The sequence below is a fragment of the Pygoscelis adeliae genome, unplaced genomic scaffold (assembly GCF_000699105.1).
Source record: "Pygoscelis adeliae isolate BGI_AS28 unplaced genomic scaffold, ASM69910v1 Scaffold222, whole genome shotgun sequence".
Classification (NCBI taxonomy): Eukaryota; Metazoa; Chordata; class Aves; order Sphenisciformes; family Spheniscidae; genus Pygoscelis; species Pygoscelis adeliae.
Genome location: NW_008824309.1, coordinates 464,393 through 490,965, shown reverse-complemented (window position 1 = coordinate 490,965; position 26,573 = coordinate 464,393).

Sequence of the window (26,573 nt, the reverse complement as noted above, 5' to 3'; positions counted from 1 at the left end):
GAGTTATTTTTGTCCTTCTAATCGTAATAGCAGTTAACTGCTCATCTGTGGTGTTCTCTAAATGCCTGTGACTGACAAAGACGATTCATGACCAACAAAAAGAAGAATCAAAAGCTAAGCATTTTATTTTTGGAGAAGTGAAAACAAGAATAATTTATTACCACCCGTGATTAAACTAGTCAATATATTTTTAAAGTAAGGCATTTTCCCAACTGCGTGATGTGTCCTTACGTGGGTCAAGGAAGCACAAGAGCTATCCTCATATGGAGGTAGAGAGTATGAGAAGAAATAACTATAAGTTATTCACAAACGCATTAATTGCAGTTAAGACGGTAGAGTAGGCATGAGAACTACAGCTCACTTGTGTCATGGTTTAACCCCAGTGGGCAACTGAGCACCACACAGCCGCTCGCTCACCCTCCTCCCCTGCCCTCGTGGGATGGGGCAGAGAATCGGTAGAGTAAAAGTGAGAAAACGCGTGGGTTGAGATAAGAACAGTTTAATACTTGAAATAATGAAAAAATAATAATAACAACAACAATAACAACAATAAAAAATTGCAATGGAAAGTAAAACAACGAGAGAGAGAGGGAGAGGAACAAAACCCAGGAAGGAAAAAAAAACCCAAAAGGTGATGCAACTGCTCACCACCCGCTGACCGACACCCAGTCAGTCCCTGAGCAGCAATTGCTGCCCCCGGGGCCAACTCCCCCCCAGCTTATATACTGAGCATGACATCATATTGTATGGAATATCCCTTTGGCCAGTTGGGTCAGCTGTCCGGGCTATACTCTCTGCCAGCTTCTTGTGCACCTCTTCGCTGGCAGAGTATGGGAAGCTGGAAAGTCCTTGACTTAGTATAAACACTGCTCAGCAACAACTAAAACTTCAGTGTGTTATCACATTATTCTCATGCTAAATCCAAAACACAGCACTGTACCAGCTACTAGGAAGAAAATTAACTCTATCCGAGCCGAAACCAGGGCAACTTGGCAGGGTGTAACTGGGTAAAAACAATTCCCTGAGAGGTCATGTAAACAGCATGGCAGGTAGGTGTATTGTTATCCTGCAGGCATTATAAGGTATCCATCAAAATTGACATACAACACATGAACTTCAATGGTTACTAAAAAAGGCCATGAAACAAAATTTTGCTCCCTGATTTCCAGCAAACGTTCTAGTTCAGCCACACCAACTTACCTATTTTTACTTGCAGAAGGGAATCTCATTTCTATTCCAGTGTTGTAGTTGGCATCTCAAAATACTAACATATACAGACATAGCTCTCCTACCTCCAAAATGCTTCTCCGACCTAAACAGTGCTCTAAAAGAAACATCCAAGATTCTGATATATAGTGATGAGTGACATTGTCCGTAGCTGCTGGCAACGCAGGAGGAGATCCTCATTTTGGAGGGAAACCTGGAGTGTAGGGTTCCAAAGTTAACCAGCGGTTTCAGGCTGGCTGTCACAGTAAGGGATGGTTTTCTAACAACACTGTTTGAAATGTGGTATCCATACTGGCTATCTAAACATACAGAAGACCAACAACGGAGAAATGGTATCCTCACCTTTCTAATAAGAAGTACGAATTTGGAAGCCCCTTCTAGACCTTCACATTCTTTAAACTGCTGCACTGTTGCTGAAGTGGACAGGGAGGGAAAAATATTTTCAATGTAGACCTACTACACCTTTCACATACAGATTACAGCTGTTAAGAACAGGCAGACCATTTTTTCCAAGTTTTACAAAACGTGCCCTTAGGCAGTAGTTTCAAAACCACTTAGTCGTTTTGAATTTTAAGTCTCATGAAAATGTTTAATTTCCTCCACAAATACTTGATCCTTACCCACCCAAAACAAGAAAATTGGAAGCGTTCTGCAGTCTTTAATTCTTTCTCACCCACTTAACAAGGAATTTGGTAAGGATGATGTTACCAGAAACCAAATCAACCAATTAGTGAGACTTATCTCACGCTTCTACTGAAGAAGTAACATGGGAGATTTGAGAATATTGAAAAAGCAGTAGAGTATGCAAACCGTCAGGGTGTTTTGTAGACTGCAGCAGCTTTTGAGATAGAGGACAAGGATTAAAAAAAAATCTCATTTAATTATTTCATCTCCCACCGTTGCCATCACCTTCTATAAACAACTGAGTACAGAAAGATGAACTAGGAAAAGTAAACTAAAGCTTAATTAAGAAGGTATTTTTCTTTCTTTCCTACTCAGGCCTATGCATGTATCTTGTCCCTAGGATACAGCAGACATGCCATTTCCTTACTCTGCTAATTAGAGACACCATATTCCCTGAATAGATCATTGGAGGTATATTCTCAACCATTCATTTTCAAAACAGAATGACAGTCACGTTTATAACCTAGAAGTAACAAGTATTCATGTAAACACAGCCTATTTGCACATGGCCACTTTAACCAAATTGACATTTCACGCCTTTTCAAAATTAGAACTGTTCCAAAAGAGATCAACACTGAAAGCCTTGGATATGACACCAAAAAAGTTGTAGTAGGTGGAGCTGAGACAGGAACGTTTTTTAGGCTACCGCTGAAAGCCTGTGGAGGCCTGAAACACAAGAGGTCTAATTATTATATCTGAATACAACTGAAACAGTGGAGTGACTGATAAGCAGGCAGAAAATAGACTACCAAGCATAATATCTGTAAACTATCAAAGGACTAACGAAAATCTACCCAACATATCTATGGCATGATATCAGGATGTACAGACCAGGAAATACCTAACTTGAGCATTTAAAGATGCCTATCACAAGCTGAATAAATAGTGCGGCCAATAAGTGGGATTTTCTGCGTGTTTATGCATGGATAAATACCCAATTTAAAGTTGCCTTATAGAAGATAATAACGAGGAGGAGAATTCATAACGCAATATATAAGGAACTGGCGTATAAAGGGGATGCATAGCTTTCCTCCTTTGGATTCGGGCTGTTAAAGCTCAGCGTGTATCGTTTAATCAGCACATAGTTTTATCTTTATCTATCATACTGCTCTCACCAGGAAACCCGCCTGACAAAGGTACTGTTACCGTAAATCGGCAGATGAAGAACTCTCTAAGACTCAATTTGGAGTTTTAGAAACGTAGCTTTATAGGGCTGAGTCAGACTTGGAGTAGCCAGTAGGTGCCAGTAGGTAAGCAGCTGCATGTCGAAATACCATGAGTGGGTTGAGTCCCCGGTATGTGGAGTACCAGCAGCTCCACAGGGACAAATGTGCCTGAGATTCTGATTAAATTCTCATGATTTTCGGCGTTATAGAAAAGGTACTTTAACATTTTAAGTGGATGTTAATGACCAGTCCCTGACTATAGCCCTGGGGCCTCTGGTATCCTCCTGTGCCCACACTTCCAAGGCGTCTGCTACCATCACCTGCCTCTACTTTTCTATGTTGTGTTTTATCGTAGGGTCATAGATGATTCACTCTACACTAAGGACTACTTGTCATTACTACCTACTAGTTACAGAAATACATATAACTATAAGCATTAGCACTCAATTGTAGAACGCTAAGCGAAAGCTAGCCGTTTGTTAGATAATGCTGTTACAGCTTAGCAAACTAAACCAGAACTCCAGACCAGGCACAGCCTGACAAGTCCTGAGGCTGGTGTCCTTAGCTTAGCACAAAGCCTGTGGCCTGCTACGCGCAACGGCAACACCGTATTTACTGGGCTACGGTCTCTCCTCGACACTGCCAGCTACAGAACAGGGGTCCGCAAGCTTAATGTCTGAACAGCATTTTAATGCTTTTGCCACTTCTAAACCACTTTCTCAGCAGCAGCCAACCTCTCCACCTTTAACAGGAAGGACAAACTCAATGTGTCTCAAGTATCACTCATAACCTTGCTGGACACATTAAATGGAAAATGTCTGTAAATATGTTGAATATTAGAGCTGAGTCTCACCCTTCACATAACAGTAAAGCTATTTATGGAGGGCATTTCCGTCTAAGAAAAGCGCCCGACGATGTCTTGCAACATATAATTTGCATAACCAAGAGATGGCAGCACTTCATCAACCATTCGCCTGAAGCATTTATTTGAAAATGATTATGCATCTGTAAGCATGATACCTCAGTGTATGAACAACACTACAGGACTAAAAACAATGGAATAACAATGGAGCGAGACCAGTGATTATTAGTCTATTGCTTTACAAAAGTCTGTAAAGATGAAATTCATTCACCGGTAACTTGAATCATTTTTCACCCAGCTTATACTAAGAATAGGACATAGCAAGTATTTTCTTCATTTGTTTGTCTCACAGATGTATCTTCTCAAAACATGTTTCATAAGATAACAAAATGACCTAACTCCCCTTTCACCAAAACTTAAGAAGCATGTATATATCAAATATACACTGCCATTTAAAGCGCTCTCTCAGCCTTTTCTCGGCAGCTGGAAAAGTCCCCTGGTAATAATCTTAAGGATCAAGGCACCTCTAAAAATTTAATTATGTTTTTTTATATATATACTGCTGATTGTCTCCTGCAGACTGATGCTGACAGCAATTGGAGGAGTTCAGCATTTCCCAAAGGCCTTCAGTGTTCCATATCATCAGGCTCACATGTATACAGGAGGTTTGTTAGCGATGATAATTAACCTCTTTTACCACATTCAGTCCAATTTACTTTTAGATTCTATGAACAGTGTATGCACTTCAGCAGCGGTCTTCAAACAATGCTACATGGGAAATTAGTAGTACAACTATATGGACGCTACGAGGTGATTAGGGAACTGGGTAAAGGCAGGTGACAATGAACTGGGCTGAAAAGGAAATTGTGGAACTGAGGTGTTGCTGTTGGATGAGTTTTGAGAACAGCATTATTTAACTTAATGAGGAGGTTCACAGCTGACTAAAGCTAACACTGGTTTCCACCTCTGTTCCTTATTGCTAGGACTCATTTTTCTAAGAAAAAGGCCAGGTTCAAACAACTTTGATTACATTTCAGAAAAATGTGTCACAAATAAGTTGCGTAACTTCAGTAAGGATCTTACTATTTTTTGCATCTATATATTATTCTTGCTTTAAAATATCTGGATTGATTTTCTCCTATTGCAACCCATTTTACTTTAATATCTCTCAAATGTCATTGATGTTACACTTAATTTAATTCAATACACAGGGAGAATCATTTTGTTTTCATAGAAAATAGTGGACATAAGGTTTTTTTGGTTTTGTTTTGGGTTTTCTTTTTAAATGTGACCTTGTTCTTCCATGATATCTCTGTCTCTACTGAAAATGTTCGCCACTATTGCATTCATTCCTGATATTTCTAATTATTCAAAACATGATCTTTCTTAGAAGACCAGCAGGTGGATTCAGTTTTGTTTAACAGCTTAAGAAATACTATGCAGCAGGAGTATCACTCAAAAAACAATTCAGTATTTCGTCAAGATACGTAAGTGGTAACTAGAAACTGGAATAGCAAGTATGTTTTTATTCTATCTTTTATTCTAACATAACGTGTACAGCTTAAATTACAATAATCAGACTACATGAGACTACAGCTATCATGAGAACAAGTCTCTAACAGCTCATCTCTTTTTGTTTTTTCCTAAAGCATAAGGCTACAGCAACAACTTTCTCCTCTTTCTCACACAAATTAATCTTGCTGCCTGTAATGAGCTCCAGTGTCACTGGCAGGATATCCATGGCATTGTACATACTAGCTAGACCAAAACACTCCAAGGAACTGAACAAGTTCTCCAAAATACAGATTGGAAGCTAAGTTTTCTGACTCTATTTCTATTCATGGGCCTGGAGTCCCCATTCATTATTAGTTCAATACATTTTTGCAGGGAGACAAATGAAATCTCAAGAACATTTATTGCAAAGAATTTATAACAGCATGTTTCTTGAATTATGATTAACTCAACGGAAATCCTGTCTTATATAAATATGCTTTAAAAGACCAGGCAAAATTACATATCATTCCTGGGGGTAAAAATAATTTTCTTTTTTTTCTCTGTGAGATGATCAATTCTTCCGGAGCTCCTCTTCCACCCACACTGTGATGTGGTTATATCAGAATCAATAATCTATTTATAGATAAAAGGACAATTTTTTACTCAGCAGTCAGTAGATTTCTACTGCTTGCAGTTGTATTTAGTATTCCTTTTAAGTTTTTTTCTTCTCCAGATAGAAAACTTTAGATAACTACTTTGAAGATGATTCCCATATCAAGCTGAAAGCACAAAAGATAACTCAACTTCAAAACTTTTTGAGTTCTGACTTAGGGAAGATAGGACAGCTCACTTCTTCCATTTGTTCCCAACACAAGGACCTCAGGGCTGTTCTGAAACACCGCTATTTAGCTCATTTCCTTTCTCTAGTTTCATACTTTCCACCCTGTAATTTTGCTTTGGATTCCTTTACCTGGTTCATACCCACAAGCTGCCCCACCAGTCTGCTGGCCAACCAACAACAGGTTTCTTCCCCGCCCCCATTTCTGTGACGGAGACTTAATTAAGTTATCCACTCCTGATACACCCATTTGTAACATGTTCCTGCAAGATGTGTTCTAAATGCTATATTGCCTACACGCCTTAGGGATTGCTTTCAAGAATTTTTATAAAGAAAACATATAAAAACATGCCACAGTGAAATTTCACACAACCCTTTTACAAATAAATTGATGGCACCTCGTAAGTTGTATTCCTACAATTTTATTCAGAAAAGCAAAATCTCTCAATTCAAAAATGCTTAAGGGCAAAGGGCAGGACCACGGCAGAGTTGAGATACAAACTTTCCAGCAGTCTGAGTTCAGATTTAAATTTTGGGCTGAACTCTCCAAGGTGCTTGTGTCACATGTCACAAGGTGCTGGTGTCATTATTTGGGCTATTTAAAGGTATATCATGCTTTGATGTCTCCGAAGTTGCTTCTGCTTTACAACAATTTAAAGACCATCATGAGTTTCAGGGCATTATTTGATGAAATTTAAGACCAATGTAAACTCAAATCAATCAGAATACACACGGGCTTAACGCTGAGCGCATGTACAGACTTTTGCCTGCTGAAGAACTAAGTGAATGGATAAGAGAGATGTTTTGATTGTGTTTCACGTAGAAGAACATGTTTTCCTGATTCTTATCCGTGCTAAGGTAAACAGTTTGCTGAAAGAGATTTAAGCACAAAGTCCAAATTTCAAACTCATTCACCAAAAAGCAAAAGTCTAGAGTAAAAGTGGATGATATCTTCAGTGAATGCAAGCCGATAAATAGCGTCATGTTGGAATTTTAAGATACAATGGGTTCGGTGACAGAACTCAGGGGGGCAGAACTCAGCTGTGGTAGCCTGCCCCACATCAAAACTAAGCCGAAGGAAATTTAGGCAAGCTCAAATCATATTTGTCAAATTATCTTGAACAAAAATGTTGCTTTCATCCTGCTTTTATGATAATCAAAACGATGACGCTATGCCATGGGAGAGAGCCATGGGTCATTCGGTTCCTAAACTAGGACAGATTAAAAAGGCGACTGACTAATACAATCTTGAGAAGTTTCTCTGATCACCTGCAAAGTGATTTCTCAGTTCCGTGAAGATAACCACGTTTAGAATTCAGTGTTTCAGCATTAACACCTAGCTCTCAGCTCCTCTGTCTTACTTCGAAGACAATTGACTAGGAATTGTAAATTTGCACTACTATCCACTATTTAAATACTGCATTTGTTAACCGGTAGTGCAATGTTTACCTTAACTTTCAAAGGCAGGAGCTACCTGCTGGCAGACACCTCCACGAGGCAAGTCCTCTCAATGAAAAATGCAAGTTATTAAAGAGGTACGCACTTTTTCCCCCCCCCCTCCAAATTCAGTGCACCAGTTTCGGTATCTCTGTACAGGAAGCTACTGCCCACAAGACACTTGCAGTGCATCCTTGCACTCGTCTGATGTCTGCGCCTGTTAGACCACAGTGAAACCTGCTATGTTCGCCGAAAAGGAGCACGGTAGGCTATATCTCTGTGAACAGACTCATACGTCAGTTATTGTTGATCATGATAAACAATCATCTCCTGGCTAACAAAGCACACACCGAGTCCTATGGCTCACTTTCTGCATGATTTAACATTTCGTGGATAAACTCAGCAGCCCACTCTACCCTGAGTAATGAGTCAGATCTTCCTAAACACTTCGTTGAAGTTTGTTTACAGCGATGTCGCTTGCCACATCAGGGGGAGGAGGTGTCTGCGTTTCCTTTTTTTATATTTTTTTAAGCAAACACAACTGACAAAACTGTCAACTCTTTTTATTGTTTTCAACTTATATAAACAGAATTAAGCTGCAGGGAGTCTATTAATAAAGGCCTACACAACAAAACCATTCACAATCTTCAAGGCAGGTTTTAATCTCCCAGAAAAAATCAATTTTATTTAGAATAAACTAGTGGAGAATGGAGATTACTCCAGGGAATTAGTCTTTAAAGTATGATGGAGAAATATAGATTTTCTTCTCTACGGGAGTACGATGTTGCAGTGCATATAAAATGTGCCATAACAATTACACAAAGACTTCTTTAAAAATTCCAGGCTTATTAACCCTATAGCTTTCTAGAAATAAGTACTTCTGATAAAAACAAGGAAAAAGCATAATTAGAGAGACAAATACCTGGAAGAAAAAGCTTAGAGCCTTGAATAAGTTCCACTGCACTAATGAACCACTCCACCAAATCCCAGGAGGTCGAAATCTATTATGTGCGTCGACTCCAGAGCAGAAGAACTAACCTTGTGCCCTTGCTTTCCATATCTATGGCATCTCCAAACTGTCACAAAGGGATGAACAGAGAGGGTGAAGTTATATTAATACAAGTTAAATGACCACCTGGAATACAGCTGCCAAGACCTTCACTCACAGATGGTGACACTTTGTCTTGGAGGCTGAACCTTTTCAAACAACCCGAAGAACACAAATTCTGCTTCTGGTTATACCTGTACCGGTCTGCAGCTGAGCGTGTCACCATCGGCTACAGCAGAGAGAATGAAGCTGTTTTTACTGAACACGGAATGTGATGCGTTTTCACTCCAATGTAGACACTACTGGGCTTTTAACATTTATAGCTTGGAGAAATCAGAATGACTTCAAGTCCTGCCACTCTACATTCACTTGTTAACAGGGTCAGTATTTCACTTTTTACCTCTGATTTATATTTCTCTTAGCCAGATAAATGAGACCTGAACTCGGTGCCTATTATTCCCACTGCAAAAATTTAAAGAAGCTTTTGATTCACTGAGAAACAAACAGCATGAAGGCTGTACGACTTGCAAAAAACCCACTTCTTGGCTCTTTACACTCTTTAACTGTCTATGCTCCAAGATCTTCCTCGAGCACCAGTTAAAGCCTTCTCCTAACACTTAATTAGGGAAAATTATAATTTGTATTTTGCAGAAACTACAGAGAGCCACAAGTGCAGCGACAGCTTAGGGTCATGTCTGGTTAGAAGGAGTGTTTAGTGGCTATTGGAGTTCACTTACACTTTCAAAAGACATTCAGCTTGCTTTTTTTAGACAAAGATGCAACCTAAAACCCCAAGCCTGAATAATTCATGAGTCTCAGAAATTGCTTTTTAGCAGTCACAGCCACTTTGGGCAGAAGGAGATCTCGTATCTGAGCAAGGAGAAAAGTTCAGACCCAAAGCTGAGCTGAATCTTTTAACTTTCTTGTCTTTATTAAATTCAGATATATTCATGAATATTTAACAGTTACAATTTTGCTATTACTGCACAAACATTCTTCCTGCCTGGAAGTTGTTATATTCTGCCTGTGTTTATACTTTAATTTGATTTTGCTCCAAAGCAGGCCCTTTCTATTTTTGCAGAGGAATTCAGTTTTCTAGTGGAAGTAACCTCTCCTCCATCTGTAGAAAATACTTGTTGGCCTTGCTGATACAGGAGCTTTTGCATCAAGGTTACATTACTAATAATTAAGCTAATATCGGTATAAATGAGAATAAAATGAAGCTGACGTAGATGTGGCTTACATGGTTTCAAACCCGGTTCACACAGGTGTCACACATTTGCATGGGAGGGTTTGATCTGGTGTAACTATCACCGGGCGCGGGGGGGGGGAAGCTCGCACACTTTTCATCAAAAGATACTGCAGCATTGTGCTTGTGGGTATGGATGCACATATACAGATTTGGGTAGCAGTTAACACTTCTTCCATACACCTACACTTCTGAATGAAGTTGGTAGCTATGCAACAGCTCTGCTCTTAACCACACATCAGGGTCTCTGCTTACGTTGTCGCCGTAGCGTTTCAACACCGGCTGCCTTCCGTCCTCCTCCTTCATCCCAACTCCCCTATTCTTTGTTGTAGGAAATAACAACCCAGACAACGGCAATGTCTCTTTTCCTTATTGGTAAACATTCTGTGGGCACATCTGCTGTGATGATGATAAGGCAGAGGTCTGCTCTCAAATGGGAAAAACAGAATGTCAGTTTACATAATGGCCAGAAAACAAGAAAAAGAACCTACGCGCTCCAGCAGCAAGCCTGTTTCTATCTTGCTTCATTGTCTTAACAGGATTCTTATTGTGTTTATATTTAGAGACATGGGAAACTGTGCTAGCCATGCTACCCATTGTTACTTAACCTCAAACAACCTATATAATATGCTGTCTGTTAAGGAACCTGAATATAGACTCTAATCAAGGTGGCTAAACAAGATATAGGAAAATAAAGCTCAGTGCTTCCTCCTTGTTCGGGAAAAAACAAACAGGAAGGCTCCCTCTTACACTCACCTCAGCAGAAAAGGGGGGGGCGTAGGTTTATTTTCACAGGCTCTTACGGAAGATTGTAGCTCTCCGTTGTGCACCTGTTTGGCTTTTTCATCATTCACGCTGCCAATAAATGGATAGAAACACTTCAGCAACTTATTTCCCAACTGGGAAACTTTTTCCTTTTCTTTATTTTTTAGGGATGGTGTTTATTAGAAAACTGTGTTTAAAGATGACAGTGGAAACCTGACATAACTAAGACAGCACTGACGGACTGGCTGATCATCAGCAAGTTGCTTTTGATAACGTGTTACTGCATTGTGCGTGGGTAGGCTTGCCCGAGTGCTTTATAACCAACAAAACATTATCAAATAACTTGAATCCACATAACTGATATTAAATTGAATATAATGTTCCTAATGAAAACAGAGCCTTGATTGTTAAGAGTCCACAATTCCAACTCACATACACCAGCGTTGCAGAGGACTAACAGTGGCAACCGAGCCTGAAATTCTGAATGCAAAAGCATTTCACGTGCAGAAAACCTGTACAATTACTCCTGGTTAAAAATTTAAATTATTTAAACAGCAGCACATTTCAGTCTTACTTTGTCTTCACGAGCCACAATACGTGGGCCTTTCAAATCAGTGAAGGCTGACAATCTTAAATCCTTTAAAGCTTTAAATTGACAAATTTATATAGACGGCTTTCACCTCTTTCTGTGGTGTTCTATCTTGTCATAATCATAGCATTCAAGATTCCTCAATAAGTATTGGGGTTTCCTATAGAAATGTTCAAACTTTGGACATTTAATTTAACATAAAGTAATAACAGTCCCTGGTATAGAGCAGAGAGAGAGGTTGCCGTCAGAAAGCAGTACAATTCTTTTTCTTTGAATTATTTGGCCCCAATGTATGTAAGACTGAAAATGACCTAGCAGGTATGCCACAGGCTATGGGACCTCACACCAGAAAAGTGTCCCTTTTAATTGACAAGAGATTGAAGGCAAGATTGCTCAGTTGCTATCCTTAGCGAACACATTTCCTTGGTGAGCATACTTCTTACTACCTTGTCTTGTCACCCAGTCATCAGACGTGAGATTGATGTAAAGATATGGAGAGTGAAAAGGCTCCGGTTCTTTCTTACCTCTCCTTTCATTTTCCAACACCTCTGGAATCCTCCTGTGCAAAGATCAACAGGAAAGCGGGAGGCATGCAAAAGGAACATCGGTCTCCAGGAGGAGCTCTGGGAAAAAGCGATCCTACATTGCACCTTCCTACTCCACACGCAAGGAGAGAACCCTTTCCTGTTACAGCTTCCTTTCTCTACTGCGGAGGTTTCATATGCGTATCACACCCAGTACGTCTTGGATTTAGAGCTAGGGGTGAAACCAAACTGATTTCTGGGAGAAAGGCCGAAGGCTGGCCTCATTAGGAATGGCTGCAGTAGGATTTCAGCGAGATTTTAAAATCAGACCTTTACCACGATTTCATTTCTTTTAATTATCCTCACTGCTTCCCCCAACACCCTTAGAGTCTCCCTTTCTTTCAGGTGGTGGCACTGCTGCACCGTTTGTGGTACTCGGCACAGATTCCTTTGCCAGATTTTAGAGTGTATCTTAACAAGTAATTAGAACAGTTTTCACTAGCTCATGCTGTCGGCTTTCCAGCTCCTGCATGATCCAAATGGCTCTCAGGGGATGTTACATTATGGTTGGTTTGTTACTGTTTTTTCCAGGCCAGTGCCACTAGACAAAAGCGTTATAAAACTGGTGAGTGGTATTAATCACAATTTCTTAGGTACCTATGTCTGCAATGTCGCTATTCTTACTTTCCCAGTTTTTTGCTTGGCTTTCATTTTGTTCTGAAAGAACAATAAGGATGTGATGTACAGACTAGTTCGCCATATAAAAGCTCAGCCGTAGGCTGAAATATTTGTAAGGTTAAATAAAAAAAGTCCGAGAGAAAAATAAGCATTGCATTTCAGCAACTCCATCCCTTTGTTAGGAACGACCGGATTACTATCTGAGAGCTTCCTTGCAAACAGCCGAACTCCCACTAGCTTTGAGTATTCCAAGCCCCTAAATTCAACCGACGCTTAACTACTTCCCCATTGTGTGTCCCCATATCTAACTTGACTTCAGCATACAATGCAGAATGCCCCCTGCTGTGCATCCCCCAAACAAGCCCAGCTGAAAATAGTGTTTATTTCAATTCAGTTAATCGTTACCATTTCAAAACTCAAATAGTTTTGAAATTCACTGACATGTACCCCTATCCCTGTGTTAAGAGATAGGTATTCAGTCACATAGGGGGAGGAAAATAAACAGAGTAAATACAACTAATTTATTCCATTTCTGATCTTATTGATTCCAGGTCCAGTGGGCTTTTAAACCTGTTAATTGGGTCAATAATAAATAATAATAAGTAATAATAACTTTAGCCTGTCTCCCTCCTGAGTCTTCTCAGTACAATGAAGTGGCTCTTCAGTATTATAAAAAAGAAGCCCTCCGACTGAAAATCGACCAACACAACTGAAGGTCCTCTAAAAATATGAAAAAGAAAGAAGAAACAACCCCTTTTGCGGGATGCCTAAAGGCAAGTGGACAGTTGTTAAATATGTTTTACAAAGAGGACTATGAGCCTGGTAGATTATTGATTGATCTAGCAATAATAACAAGCAGCCTGCATTTACATAGTGCTTTACATCTTCAAAGTGCTGTGTAAACATTAACTAATTGATCTAGTCAGAAAAACAACTGCTTCCAGTGTAATATCAAGTATGTGGTCACAAGAGAACAAGTTATTAACTAAAGGAAGCAATTTATTTGAAAATCTATTATCATAAATTATACTGATCCTTTTTTCTCCTTTTTTAAGTTATTCCCTCTGCCGTCTGATTAATGCCTGGATTAATTTGCTCACGATTTCTGGAAATTTAGTAAGTACAAACTTAATAGGAGGCTGATAGAAATGTCAGAGGTAATTGATGCTTTAATGGGCATGAAATCTGGAAAAGTACCCGATCGGAATAGATTCACAATGGCCTTTGTTAAAGCACTAGGGTAAAGGCTCCCCATGTTAGGCTCACTTCTTTAGACAAGTTTAGTAAACTGTGTACCGTGAATATTCTCTACTTCCTAAACTTAGAGGGACAAAAGATCTATCAAACCAATATAGCACTTCTCTCATTAACTCCCCACATCATTGTATTATTACCTACCTCTTTTTTATGAACATTTTTAAATGACGGCATTTTCAACTGAATGGTTGCATAGAAAATTTTATTTTCTTTAACGATAATAAGTAGTTTGTATCATGCCACATCAGGACAAAAGCATTATGGAAGTTGGGGCCATTCTATTTTTTTTTTTTCCCCTACTTGGATCGATAAAAAAAGTTTCTGTTCCCGTTCTTGGTTTGTCTGTTCTTTTAAACAAGGCCTGATCTGATCTCTGAATCAGGTAGATCCTATTATTCCTTTTCAGTCATGAATACAAAGGAAACATTCCATAATCTGTCCACAAGAATCTAATCCAGGCCTGTTTCTTAATGGAATACGCACACAATGATAACGCATCTATTGTGTGTTATCAGGAGGCAACAATATCTTCATCTGTGAATGCTGCTTGGTGTAAACGCTCTGTTTATCACTACAGTGTGTTTGAAAGCCTTTTTTGTTTTTAGGAATAAAATTGGAAAAACACCAGTGAATCTCAGTTTACCATAACAGACTCTAACACTCCTGTCTGCAAAGTCCCTGCCGTATATTTAAAGCCAGCTCTCAAGTTCCTTTCCCTCTCTGTTAATACCATCAAGTTCTGGCTGCTGCACTCGCACTACCCATCCTCACATTAGCTCCTGTACTAGCCAATAAGTAAAAACCATTGTAATGCTGTCTGGCTTGTAAATGAGAAGAACAATAAGGAAAGTCTGAGCCTGACAGCCAGCAGTCCATGGTGATTACAGAGAAAAGGGACTGCATTTTTTACTCTCTTTTTGTTATTGTTATTAAGGTCAGTGTCATCCATCAAGATGCAGAGTTATTTCTGACACAGTTTCAAAGGTCAATTGGTCATGTGCAACGACAAAAGAGATTCATGGAATAATGTACCCAAAAACTGGGGAATGTGCCTTTTCACTTTCTATTGTCATGCCCCTACTCATATTTCAATGCCAGAAATCGACAAAGAGAGACATTTGAAAATGCTCATTAAGTAAACAACAAGAAGAAACCGCAAGTAACTCATTGATGTATAGTTTGAAAACCATGGAAATTCTCCTTCTAAGCTACCGTTCCCTTTATTCCAAATATTCAGTCAGTTTTTAGCCAGGAGAAATATTTCATTGGCCTCCCCGTGCTACAAAGCGGCAGACTTCTTAAAAAGGCTCCTGGTCCTACTCCGATGAAAGTTTAATAGCAAAACTCCGAGTATAACCTCTCATGCTACGATTCACTTGGCTGGCACACTACCATTTTTGTCCTTCCTTCTAGGAGTTTGCAGATGAATCTTTTCCTGAGTTTTAATTCAGGGGAAATCTTGGGCAAAGTCCGCAGAGGTTTCATCACCGCACCTGCCACATTTCCACAGTAAGAACGGCTGAAATCGGTAATAAATGGGTGAAGACTGAATCCAACAACCAGCAGGACACTGAATGAGAAATTCCACTCTTACCCTCTACTGTGCGATGGCTGCACAAATACAAAGCTGCAATACCTTCTGCCACCCTCATCCATCTCTCCTTGATAGGAGAGCAGGAATATCAGTGCTTCCCATGTACTAGAGCCAGGCAGAGGAGAATTCTCTACCGGGCATGTGAAGCCTACACAAGAGGCCCCTAACTCCTATACTCCACTCCTTTGTGACAAAGAAACTCCCCGACTGTTAGTTTCTCAGTGAATAACTTTGGAAACAAGGACTCCTTCTCCCAGTGAGTTACAAAGCTGAATTCCCTGGGAATAGAAACAGCGTAATTCAGAGCTGCAATCTGTTTCTCTTTTGAACTGATCTATTTATGCTATAGACCATATAGCCTTCTCAGCATACAGGCCCATACAGCACTTCTGATAAATGAAATAGTAGCACTATCCTTCTGAATTTATAGACAGAAATAAGCATGTAGCCAGGCTGTACGACAACTGCATTACCCACCTGTGGTGTGGATCGGTACCTTCAGTATTTCCTGTGCGGTTTAGCTCATTTCATTTGATAACAGCTTATTTGCAGGCCACAGATATAATATGAGTGCTCCTGGCACTTATAGTCACTATTGATCACTTAATTGCAATGTAGTGCTATAGAGCGCCATGGAAATTATACGGTAAATAATTACCAAGTAAACAGTTGCATTTTTTTCGTTTCATTTCGCAGCTTTACAAAATTTGTCACATAGTAGCTCATAATTTAGGCTTGAACAGGTCCCATGAGTGGTAACAAAGCGTTCAGTATAAAACACTGCAATGAATTTCTTCTCACTTCTAATGTTTGCAATATGAAAAACAGAAAGCATATATTGAAGGATGCATTATACCATTAAATTTGGAGTGTAACAGAACAGAACAGAAATAAGTTTATACGGAAGGATTTACTTGGAAGTGGATCTGGGAGGCACGAGACAGTTGTAATCTCCCCATTCATGCTAAAGCTCATCATTCACAGCCTCATTGCGCCTTTACCCAGCCCTGATTTACTAAACCAGAATAAATACAAAACTGATATTTTGAATCGATAATATTATTCAGTTAGACACATTCTGTTCAACCGGAATCAGCAACATATGCATTAGGTCAGTTGTTAACAGCCTGTTTAGTCCCACTTTAGAGGCAATGACGTACTGACAGGCATATATATTGACAAAACAGCTCCTGAAAGTAAAAACATTCATTATTTAACTGTAGAATCAAAGCAGTCATTAAAAAAAAGAGATACTGAAAAGCTGGAGACATTTCTGTGTTATCTTTGTCAAAGGCTCACTCCATTACCCATTAGGATGGGCAGGCCTTACTTTTTCAAACATTGCACGTCAGCCTGTCTCCCCCAACAAAACACTAACCTCTCTTTTGAGGAAGAATCCCATTTAAACACCCGGAGTCACGAGGGGGTTATTCTGTATTCTCAGGGTTTGCCCTTCCTAGATAAAACCAGTACTGTAAACTCAGCAGGAGATTAAGACAAAGTTCTCAAAATCAATGGCTCAACTATTGTCCCTCAATAGCTCTCAACTGTGGGCTCGAGATAAGGCACTTCTCAGCAATAATTTCTTTTTTCCTGCTTCTTCAGCCTCCCACTGCCTTTTAGACAAACACACTGGGTTAATGCATTCAATACCCCAATAACATAAAGGTTAATATACAATATTCAAAAATTACTATAGAGCAGCTTCAGATCCTGTAATCTATTTTCAGAGCTTTGGTAGCGATCACATATTAGAGGTACAAAATTTTAAAACACCATTATAGGCTTTCCAGTTATTCTCTCAACTCCTCTGTTACGTTGTGATTCCTTCTACGAAAAACATGTAAAATACTAGTTAAATGATTACTTAATTTTGCCTCCGCAAAGACAGAGATAACCTGTGCTACTAAGAAACATTGAGAAACTGAGGTGCACAATTTCTTTTTTTAACTCCCCGTATTTTTCTCTCGTAGACAAAGCTCTTCAGTGAAAGGGCTGTCTTTTCTAAAATGCCAGGGATCTGCGGGCACTAATAGGTCTTAATGGCCCTGACCCGCCTCACCTGGGCCCCACTCCCCTGCCCCTGGGCCCAGGGGCTCCATTTAAGTCCAAGGCTTTCAGTCCTTGCCTGAACTATCTTGTAGGTCTGCTTGCCTCCTGGCTGGACCTTGAACCTACATGGTAGGCAGCTTGTTGTGTGTTATAGATTGTCTCTGAGTCCTGCCTTTGGCCTCATCTCCCGGTTGGACTTTGGAGCCATGTTGTAGCCTTGTCTCCAGTCCTGTCCTTGGCCCTGTCTCCTTTCATCCCTGACGGGGCTCCCTGGATGGACCCTGGGCTTGGTTTATCGCTTGCCTTTTCTGGGGCTGTTGATGGACCCTGTTACCAGCTCCTGGCTCTGACACCGTGCTCAGACCCTGTAGGACTGTGCCAGGATCAGTGAGGGCACTGGCACCACGGGGGTCACCCTCGGCACCAGGCTCACCTTCCCTTAAGTGGTAGCAGGCCCTTGCTGTTCCCTGACATAAAACAATAATCTATAAATGTGCTCTGATAGCAGCAATAATGATTTAGTTTTCATTCTGGAGAAAACTAAACCAGAAACATGTGGAACTTACTTGGTTTTCCCCTTTGTACAACTGAAGGTGAAATCAGTTGTTCTGAAGTCCTGCTCAATCCTCTCAACAAAGTGCCTTCTGTTACAAGTGATTAAGACAGATTAGCTCCTATAAATACCATTTCATACGATGTGCTGTTATTATCATAAGCCGTAAGTTTAACTAATTTACTTCCAAAAAAAGGACACTAGTCAGTTACAGCCTTGAAGTTTCCATCCACTAATTGTTAAAACTCCTCCAGATGAAAATAAAGAGCTGGAAATTTTCAAGCCCAAAAACTTTCATCAAATGTAGAAATTCACTGAAAAAATCACCGTGAAAAACAATCAGGCATCCAGGATGAAATTCTGTAACCTGTTGTATGCCTCCTGTTACATGGTGTCCTTTGTTTTCTTCTCCAGTCGCATGAGTTGAGAATGACTGGCAGTCATATCCAACGTTTACTTATCTCAGAAGAATAGCACTCATTTTAACTAAGGTACACATGTGAACACCTATAGGAGTTGACTCTATTGATGTGTATAGAAAAGCACATATGTTATTAAGGGCAGAAGCAAACTTTCATGATTGGAAAAGGAGCTAATTTTACCTGCTTAAAATACGTCAACCATTACCTGTCAGCACAGTGCTTACAGAAGATGGAGATCTGTCCCAGGATTTGTTTCTTTTCTTCGAAACAGCATATTTATGCTGCACAGAGCACCCTGATGTATGAGGATTTGCATTGTCATATACGATTTGGAGGAGACAAATGAGAGTCAGGTGTCAAATTTTCAGTAAGCAATGTTGTATGGAATATAATTTTTATCATTTATTAGTAGAATGATTACTCACAAACTAACTCAATATATTAGTATATATAATCAATGTATACGTGTTGACATATAGCCACGCTGGTTAGACATTTTTGTGAGCAAAAATGGTAGGCCTCTACCCATCAGTGAAAATCTAAACTCCATTCATGTCAGTAGTCTACATCTGGCACCTAACTGTTCAACTCCAACGGGAAGAGACTCTTCCCATAAAGGTCACATCCTGCCCCATTACGCACCGTTGCAAAGTTAGTCACCCCCCCGATTTTAATGGTGTTATGTTTTCATTACATGACCACCTGAGAGCAGAATTGGCTACTGTATGACCTCGGTGTGTCACTCCGTATTGACAGAGCTACACTGTCTGTTTGCCAAACACAAAATTGATTTTTAACGTTGTTTTAAAGGCCTGTAAGGTTGTGCATAATTTCATAGGTTGTCTATTAAACTGAATTGCTGACTCTAAGCTACTAATATCATTCAATTCTGATCTATTGATCATACAAAAAATGCAGGCTAAAAGTGTGTGCAACACTTGCTATAAATTTCTATATAGCAGAACACAAAATGCGTTGCTGGTCAAGGTTACGAAAGCTAAATGAACATATTTGTTTCAGCCTAAAGATCTCTATTCCTGATAACTTTATCCTCACAAGCAAAAGACAATTTTGCATCACAGAAACACAGTTGTTTGGGTTTGGGGTTTTTTTTAATTAGAAAGTACTTCGAATGTATTTGTATATGTGATCCCTTGTATGCCTGAATGCTGAATTATGATGGATTATGTCACATTGATAAATTGTTTTCTTTGCAAGATATAGCATAGCTTTTACAGTCTGATACCAATTTAAGTAAAAAACATTTCAACTTAAAAGAGAAAATAGAGATATTCTGAAAGATAATTAGATAATCCCCACAGTATTTTGCTGTCATTTTATTAATGACATACATACATGGTAAAGATGATGATACATTCACATTCATAAATACTATCATTTTACAATGATTGCCATTGTAGTGTGACCCAAAGATCACAAATAGTATTAGAGCATTCCAGACTAGTACAGAATTCACTGAAATTACAGGAAAGATTAGCAGAATAAACACTTCCAGCCTTTCCAGGCTCTCTTGCTAAGTTTGTTTAAATAAGAGAGAAGATGGAGACACTAAAAACAAATGGAGAAGCCACAAGCCTGGCAGAACCCCCTTAACAGGACGCTCCCTAGGCTTCCCCAATGTCCATTCAAGTTTGCCTAAGCATCAGTAGACGCCTGTTGTTTGGCTGATCTTTTGGACTACAGGTTCTCAGTTTACCATCCCTTATCGGCAATAGGCCCAGGAATCCCAAGCCTGTTTGTTTCAAGTAAGTCTATTCTCTGGCGCAGGTTCCCAAGAGCAATTGCCATTTGCAGTTCTAGACAAAATAACACATTGTTACTTGCATTTCTAAGCTCAGTGTTTTCATCTCTCTTGAATCTTCCTTAGAGTTCACTCTGAATCTTTAAGGAATCTTGATCTCTTCACTCTAAACTTTGACTGGTGATCAATGAAGGCTCAGTCCCATGCCCACTGTCGGTGCTCAGCCACGCTCTTTCGTTTGTCTGTGTTCCTCCCTTCCCTGTGTTTCATACCTCTGGGTTCCCCTTTGCTCGATAACTCCCTAATAAATCTCAATAGGTGATTTGTACCCCCACCTAGTAATCCATGCAGAGTACGATCTCTGTACTTACACTAATTAAAGAACATTTCTGGTATCTGTCTTCATGCTTTGGTATAAACGTTCCACTGTAACTGCTTGAGCTTAGGAAACGTTCTCATCTTTACCCATGGTTTGGATTGCTGCAGGCAGTCGTTATCAGGGAGAGAGGGGTCACTGCTCTGCTTTCTGCTGTTGCCGAGTCTCCCATCAGACAGCGCAACCCTGCAGTACCGCACACTGGGCCAAACTGGTGCCAGCCCTCGACCAGCGATCCCAGCCCAGAACCGGGCTGGGCAGTGAGCAGGCGGCACTCCCCCTCACTGTGCACGATCTGACAGAGTCCAGAGAACGGCCAGATAAACACCCGATCCAAACCAGCCAAAACAGGGATGTCTGGATAGCCAGAAAGAACTTCCTATATTTCTAGTGATATTTTTTTTTCTTGCTGATTATTTCCTCTAGCCTCCCTCACTCTCTCTACACCTCAGCTTTGGTCCTCATCCAGAGCTGTTAAAATACCATTCCTTTATTTGTCTCCCTTGCACAGTTCCTTTCCCTTTACTTTCCACTGTGCAGACTCATGCTTCTAATGGAGCCCACCTACTTTTTCCCTCTCAAAAATCCAGCTTTTTTTTCTTGCCCTCGAATTGTTCCTTCAACTTGTACAAAACCTGCCTCGTGTCTATCTTACCTACTGGCTTTGTATGTGTTTGGAGCATTTGTATTATGGTTGTGAGCATCATTATTATAATAAAAAGCATAAAAATAATAATAAAAGAGGTTTTAATTGCTTATGATAAAGTATTATTCCAACAGACCGAACGAACTGTTACCGTCCTATGGTTGTGTTTTACTCCTAAAGAAGACCAGAGCTTGGACAATCTGGATAAACGCAGACCCAGTTTGCAATTACAGAAAAAGCTGTCAATAACACTCCACAAGTGTCACTTTTATTACCCGACTCCCCCTCCCATAACACTACCTCATTTGTAGCCATGGTAAGTTGCCAAATTGCTTTATTTCCACAGTGTATGACTACCTTTTAAAAAAGCCTTTGTGTGCAATATATTCCACAGTGCTTAGTCTCATTAGTAGTGCCTCAGCATGCATGGATTCATGACCAGCATCCTTACTTCATAGGGAGACATCCTTTAAAGAAATGGGATGCTAGAGGGTCTATACATCAATGTTATAGTGCTGTATTTTTCATTAAATCTGTAGTAAGGTCAACAGGATAGGGATATTCCAGATGACAGAATCCCTAACAGTTTTTGAGGAGCAGCCTGTTTCCCTCTAAAACGTCAACTTGCTTTTGACCCATGCCTATTAAAAAGTGTATGTTTTATAGCAGAGGCAAAGCACAATTCCAGCAGTTTTCATGGCTTTGGGTAAATATTGTTAGGATGATGTATGCAAGACTAGCTGCCCATAGCTAAAGAAGGAAGGTAATGAGGACCCTGGATCATTGTAAGTGACATTGTTTGACTCTGTATTTTAGGGTCTCAAACATGATGAATTCATAAGGTAGTATGGCAAGAGAGAATAAACAGCAGCGTTGGCCTTGTGAAAGCTGTGATTTAGAGGGCCAAGAATGCCATTTCTGTTGCTACCCACAAAAATCTGAATAGCTTAAGCTTCTTTCAAGACTTTGGACCCAATCCTGATTCCCCGGGAATCACTGACTTCAGTGAATGGAAGGTCAGACTCTATTTCACAATAGAAGGATTTGTAGTTTCTCCTCCCTGCCCCTGTCGGCAGCTAATCAGAGCCCATTACAGAAAAAGGCACTGAGCTCAGGTCAAAGGTATGAACGGGATCCAGATCACTAGTGATTGAAAGTCACCACAACTGGGCTACTGAGAAGTAAATTGAGGGGTGAAACTAGTTCCTGGTGGACAGCTCTCCACTGTACGGAAATCACCACCATAACAAGAGTGGCAAAAAAGGGGAGAAACAAAAACTAATCGGAAAAGAATACAGAGGTGTGAAATAGAGAAGCAGGTATACAGGGAATCAAATGAGGCAGGCAAAACCAGAGCATAAAACCCAATATAATTCATTATAGTTTATGACATAGTAGGGTTCTTGTTCATCTCCTATTCCAACATCCAACAGCAAGCAGATCGGATACTCAGGCCGATATCATTCTTTGTCTTACCTAGAATACTGAAAACGAGAAGAGGAAAACTAAATTAACATGAACAAAAGTGAACAGAATTAAAGTGGCCAGAAAAGGACAAAATAAATTAGCTGACATTATTTATAACAAGAAGGACGTAGTTCCACAGTCCATCACACACCTGCTTTCTGTCCCATTCTTATAAAGTTCCCTCCCTTCTGTCACTGGTGGACTTGCATCCTGTAGCTGTCCCCAAAGCACAGGACATTGGAACAACAGGCTGACAAGACATGGGTTAGCATTAATAACAAGACAGGTTTGTGTTTCTGTTTATGAATTCTCACTGTACTGATCAGTTGGTCCATAGCAACTTGAGAAGTGGTTTCTTTCAACAGACAAATGACCAGCCAGTGGACACTGAATCTTTAAATTATCTTAATCTACGTTTATTTACAGTTTCTTTTGACAATTCTCAGTTTTCCTTTTTTCCATCCTAGTCGAAACCCTCTTCCTCCTTAAAACTGAATTTAAGTCTTGTCTCTTTCTTTCAAGATTCTATCTCATGGCTCAGATCCTGTCTGTGAGCCCATCCAAAACTGTTTATGGTCCTTTGTTCCAAGGTGCAGCCACATGTTCCAGGGACCATTCAGGTGGGGAACCCACCTGCTGGGTCTTGGAGCCAGTTTGACTAGCATTTCCTTTCAACACCAAAGAAGCCACATAATCACTTTGTCACTTTCATGGCACCTATTTTACTGCAAAGGACTTTCCCTTTTAGAGAAACCCCCTAATTCCTTAATTGCTGTCTACCAAAGACCACTTGTTTTGCAGTACTGATTAGCTTTGGAGTTTATATAACCCTTTGGCAGAGGAAGATTTTTATATAGAATGGGCAGAATTTGTTTTACAAGATAAATCTCTCCCCTATATCTTTGGCAGCAATATCTCAAAGCTGTCAGTGCAGTCAGCTGAGTCCATTACCACCAACACCAGCAAATTAATATGGTAGCCTAAGCTCAGTCGTCAGTACACCATGGTGGAGAAAGGCACGGAGAGAAGAGTTGGCCTACAGAGAAACTATTAGTGGCATTAGCAGAAGTTAGACACATTAGTGGCACCATTAAATCCCTCTGTTTTCAGTGGATTTCAGGATTCCCACTGTGACTTGACTATTCACCCATCCCTTGTTCCTAAGAATCATGTACGTGTCTCAGGTTTTTATCCATACCCACCATACACTAATAAGTCTTATAATCTTAGCCAGTCTGCTAAGTAGTTTTACAAAAGAGACAGCAAATTTAGGCAGGGCCTGAAGATATCATCCCACTTCCATTCTTGTATGATTATTGCTGCTGATACACCACAATTAAGCAATTTTCCTACATAACCTTTTCCTACCTAATCTTTCCACTGTGTGGGATATGATGTAGCTTCATATCCAAGAAGGCCACAAAAGTGCCCATTCCATGACCGAGACTTCAACCCAGCTCCCTGGACACTTTCTGCATTTTAGCACTGTCATGTAGTATCTCATTCACCACACTGGAGTTTATGTTTATTAGAGGAATATAGGAATTTGTCCTATTTAGGCCTCTACTTCCTGGACAGTCAAGCAAGTGCCGGGCTGTTATCTGGCAGTCCCTCCAGCTTTCATCATCTTCTGGGAGAGGTTAACCGTAGAGACAACGATAAAGAATAATCTGTAACTTGTTAACGCTTTTATGCATTCATAGGTATCAATAGCAAAGGAATGTTGGCAAATACAGGCTTACTCTTGTAAGAGTTTTTGCTGAAATTAATATTCCCACGGAGTACAGGAATAATGAAGCAGTATCCTCCAAAGTTATGGTGCTAAATGGAGTCGAGAGTCCTGAATTCTACTATCACCTCCTCTGCCACATTTTGGATCATTTTCTCAAATAAAATAAAATAAAATCACTTCCTGGAGTCTCAGTGTGTGTTTAGCAATCCTTCAGCACCTTTCAAAATTCATGGGCATCTGCAGCTAAGGCGTACTAAACACTTTTATTATAAGTTGATTGGAACAAACATGTCTGGGTGTCAAACTCCCAAGCTTTATTTTAAACAAAGCTTTGGATAAAAAGCTGTTACACAATTATTAAAGTCAAGTGGAATTATTTCAAAAAGCCTAATGTCTGATTGAGATGACTGGGTGTTCAGCACTTTATCTGTAATCCAGTAAAATAGAAAAAGTCTTTAGTTTGTATCCCCTTTTTGTGTTCTAACAAAAAATATTTAAAAGTCTTATCCTGATAGTAGTTCAGTCTTTGTTGGCGTTTGGCATTAGATTTCCTAATGTATCTCTTGGAGCCCTTCCAAAGAAGAAAAAAAGGGGGAGAGAGAGAAAGAGAGAAAGAGAGAAGGGGGGGGAGAGAGAAGAAAGAAAGAGAGAAAGAAAATTTGATTTATGTTATTTTTTTGTTTTAATCACTTCGCTCTAAAATAACACACAATGAACTACAGGGTTTCGGTGGTAAACGCTGAAATATTATAAGCAGTTCAAATGGCTGTGGATTCTTCCCATCTGTCATGGACTGCAACTGAGCACTATAACAGAAAAGCGATATTAGTTTCAAACTAAAAATAAATCATCAAGCCAAGTCTGTATCTCTAATCCTACCTACACTGCCCTACCAGTGACCTTCCCATGGCCAGGACAAATCATATTCTGTAGGGAATTCGTAAATTCATTCTTCATGCTGGCTCATTTCGGGACTCCTTGTGGGGGGTGGGAAATCTCGGATACCTCATACCGACCCCACCACATTAATGTTTCAGACTTTGGCAACGTTAAGCGTCTCCATCACAGTCTAGCCAGGCTACTTTCATGTTTAAGATCTCTGAACTTGTCTACTAGGAGTTTATAAGGGCTAAGGCATTAGGAGCCAACGCCTATCCCTGAAGCATTCATGTAAACAGAGGGAAAAATACTGGAATCTCACTCCAGACATGGATAACAAACAGGGAGATATCCTTTCACAGGTGAAAGAGTAAGTGCAAAGACAACTTCTGCATACGTGTAGCATCCTCTTCCAAGGCCTAAGCAGGTGCACTTACAGGAATAGTAAAATTCACTGAATACTGTTACATGAGGCAAGATCAAAGCTGCTGCTCTTTTCCACACAATTGATTCAGGTCAAGCTAAATCCATTTTTCAAGTTAGATTCATCCTGCTATAATCTTCGTGTCAAATGACATCCATTATGTATAATCTTCATTCATAAATAAAAATGGTCTGATCAGTTCATATGTTACCTGTTTGAAAAAGGCAGCACTAAACAACCTAGCAATTGGAACCTATTGGTAGAAGAAGACAACAACTTCCTTCTTATTTTAAGAAAATCTCATCAATGGTCCAGAAAAGGGAAGTGAAAAAATGTTCCGCACAGTGGGCTATTACATGAAAACAAAGTATTTATGCTATATTGCCTTGCTTTAAGACATGACTTTTAGAGTGGGAAACAACTGAAGTTTCTCACAGACGACAACTAAAATCGCAGATATACAGAACATCTGAAAAAAACAGGCTTAAGGTACCTATTGTGCCTGAAAACAGAAGCACCCAAAAGCACGGGCCTTTTAAAAAAAAATTCTTTATGAGACAAGGTCCGAAAGCAAACACGATGTTTGTGTTTGAATCTGGGAAAGAACTCAGGCTTCCCAGATCCACATCTTAAACAAATGATTTGCCTTTGTTTGCTTCCTCTGAAAATGCTAATTTGCACCCACAAATTACTGGTGTGCACCTATGGCCATACATATTTGTGGGAGCAAATCCGGAGATTGCTTTTCCAAAGCTAACTCACGAATCGAAACTTGTAAGAAAGTCTCCACACAAAAGATATGCTTCTGAATATAAAGAATCACAATTCCTAATCAGTTTCATTGATGT